Source organism: Chaetura pelagica, unplaced genomic scaffold (genome assembly GCF_000747805.2).
Source record: "Chaetura pelagica isolate M959 unplaced genomic scaffold, ChaPel_1.0 scaffold963, whole genome shotgun sequence".
Classification (NCBI taxonomy): domain Eukaryota; kingdom Metazoa; phylum Chordata; class Aves; order Apodiformes; family Apodidae; genus Chaetura; species Chaetura pelagica.
This window is the reverse complement of record NW_009952705.1, coordinates 835,633-838,596: the sequence shown is the minus strand read 5'-3', so window position 1 is coordinate 838,596 and position 2,964 is coordinate 835,633.

Sequence of the window (2,964 nt, the reverse complement as noted above, 5' to 3'; positions counted from 1 at the left end):
CTCACCCTGAGCCACGGTGGCAGAGGCTTGAGGCAGCTTGGCCCCCACACTCTGCTCCAGCTGCACAGGCCTCCCCATGATGGGATCAGACATTGTCAGCCCCATGCAATGGCCCTTTTGCTACAGCTGAGACACATTGGCATCTGCTGGCTCACAACTGCCAGAAAAACATCCACCGCCCAGTGGCAACTTCCCAGGGATGGTGTCTGCAGACCTGGGTAAGGGATGTGTGGGGCAAGAGGTGCCCATCAGCCTGTGTCCTGCATGGCCAGACCCATCCCATGCAGCCAGTGAGGTGCCTTTCTCCTGGCTCTGCTGAGACCCCGGGGCCGGGATGCTGCCCACTCTGGCATGGAGAAGGCTCCATCCCCTGGGAGAGGGCAGAGAGAGCACTGGGTGGGTCACCCCATGGGATATCTGGGCTGGAGAACACAAGGCCACACCTTCCCGAGCCCACCGGGGTGCACCCCCCAGCTCCCTCCACTCCCCCCCTCCGTGCCGCCCCCGTGAGTCAGCGCACACGTTCCTGGGCAGGAGGGGACATGTGCTGCAGGGACAGCCCGGCTGCGTCACCCCTGCTCGCTCCCACACCTGGGGCTGGGGCGGCCCAGCTCCAAGCTGAAACTTGCCTGACTAATTACAGGGGAGGCGAGGACTTAAGAGGATTTACATTCCTCCCCTCCCACACCTGGGAAACAACTTTCACCATCAGCCAGTTCCTGAGAAATGACTTTCCACCTGCGTGGCCCAGCCACAGCCCTGCCCAGGGAGCCTGGGAGGCTCAGGGGACTGGGGGGGGTCCTGTCAGCCCCATCTCAGGTTTGTCCTGGTGCTGCAGTGCAGCTCAGTGCCCCAACATGGCTGGGGTCTGACCATGCCTTCTGGAGGTCAGAGCCTGTGGGTTGTGGTGACTGGAAGCTAACGGGGTTGCACAGGAGACCCCAGGACATTGGAGCCTCATGAGCCAGGCCCTTCACCTCTGCTTTGACTGAGGACAGATCCCCATTGACTGCCCAGGGCTTGGACCCAGGGCTGTTGGGGAGACAGAGGGACTTGTGGGACTCACCAGGAAAATCTCGTCCTTCACAGCTGCTTCCCCAGTGGGGAAGAACCCAAACCCTACTGTCCCCTGTGCCTTTCTCTGTCCACCATGAACATGGAGAGACGCAGGCAGCTGGTTCCCTGAGCCAGCTTTGCTTTATAGCTCTTGCCAGAGCTGCCTGCTTTGTCCTTCAGCCACTGCTCTGTTTCCCACCCCGTGCCAGTGACCCAGCGTTGAGCCCACCATGGGATCGGGGGGACACCAGGACTGCTGTCCTGCCACAGGCTCTGTCTGGTGTGTTCTGCAGCAGCCTGAGCTGAGCACGATGTGTTTTGGGAATGTGAACATTACCACAGTGAGACTGTGCCCAGCATGTTGATGACACACTGGCCAAAGCAGGGACACGGTTCACCCGGCCAGGCCAGCGCAGCACAGGGCTGGGAGCTGGGGCTCCAAACACCGGCGTGTGGGTCCCACGGCACGAGGCTCCCGGCACTCAGACGGCAGCTCCCTGCCCGTATCCCCTCCCCGTGCCCCCCACTCTGCAGACGGGGTTGTTAGGATCTCAACGACTGACCCCGCTGGGGTTTGGAGCATCGGCTCAGCAGGGTCCCAGGGCCGGGGGTAACAGAGGCGTTTTGGCCTCAGCCACCTCCTGGGAGCTGCTGGGAAAGGGCGGTGTCAGCAGAGCACCAAGTCCAAGGTGTTTTGCAAGCAGGTGGGAGCGGGTGATGCCCTTATTAGGCAGCGCAGCAGCGGCGCGCCCGGGGGGAGCGGCGGCGGGTGGAACCGACGCTGACACGGGCGGTGGGAACGCGGGCAGGTCCCCGCCTCGCTAATGACAGCCCGGCACTGGGCGGGGGACAAGCCGCGGCAGGGACGCAGCCGTGTCAGCTCAAACCCCGCCGCCCTGACACACCTGCCATTGCCCCATCCCCTGCCGGCCGGGGGGCTCCTCGCCGGGACTGGTGCGGGGGGCACCGGGCAGCCCTGCCCCCGGGTTGTGTTTGCTTCCCGAGAGCTCAGAAAGAGCCCCCGGGTGGGGCAGACTGCAAGGGGTGTTTATTCCTGCTCCTGGTTAAGGAGCAAAGTCTGAAATTCAGCCAGAGCCTGTCCTGGAGAAGAAGGGTGATGGGGGACTGGGCATTAGGGCAGCATCACAAATTTTCACCCTCAGCCCCCCAAAATTTCACCAGCCCCAGCCTGGCAAGAACCTGCTGCTGGGCCAGGGTGCCACAGCCTCAGGGTCAACACCAGCCCTAGTACCTGGACCGTGGGCTTCCCTGTGCCCCTGAAACCTGCTCAATCCACCAGCCCTTCTTGCCCTACACCATTGGCCCCCTGACCATCTGCCACGGTTCTACCTCCCAGCAAGGAGGAGGCTGAGCCCTGTGGCACAAACAGCAAAAACTGCAGCAGAAGAACCACATCAAGAAAGGCAATGGCTCCATCTTGACCTGGTTGGCCAGGGAAGCCCCACGCCACAAGGTGAGCATGGTGGTCGGAGGGAAGGCTGAGCACATGGCAGCTGAGCAGCAGTGTTACAGCAGTGCCTGTGCTTGGGGGCTGCAGCAAACACCCTGCAGAGAGGGGGCTTTGGGGGCAAATAGGGATGGTGCAGCCAGGAGGCCCCAGCCTGCAGCACTGCCTGCAGATGCCTCCATGGAGGGACCTGCCGAGGCTTCCCCTTCCCCCTGCCAGCCCAGCACACGCTGGCGTGCTAAGAAAAGGGGCCTGAGCAGCTCTGTGCTGCCTGGCACCATGGCACAAAGCTAAACACACTGCTCCTGCACCCCGGGGGTGCCAGGAGAGCCCCAGGCAGCAGGAGCCACAGAAGACGGCAACAAACATGAGCTGTGGCTCTGGGCTTTGAAGCCACGAGGCCACAAAGAGCCTCAGGCACCCCAGGCCTGGGGGCCCCA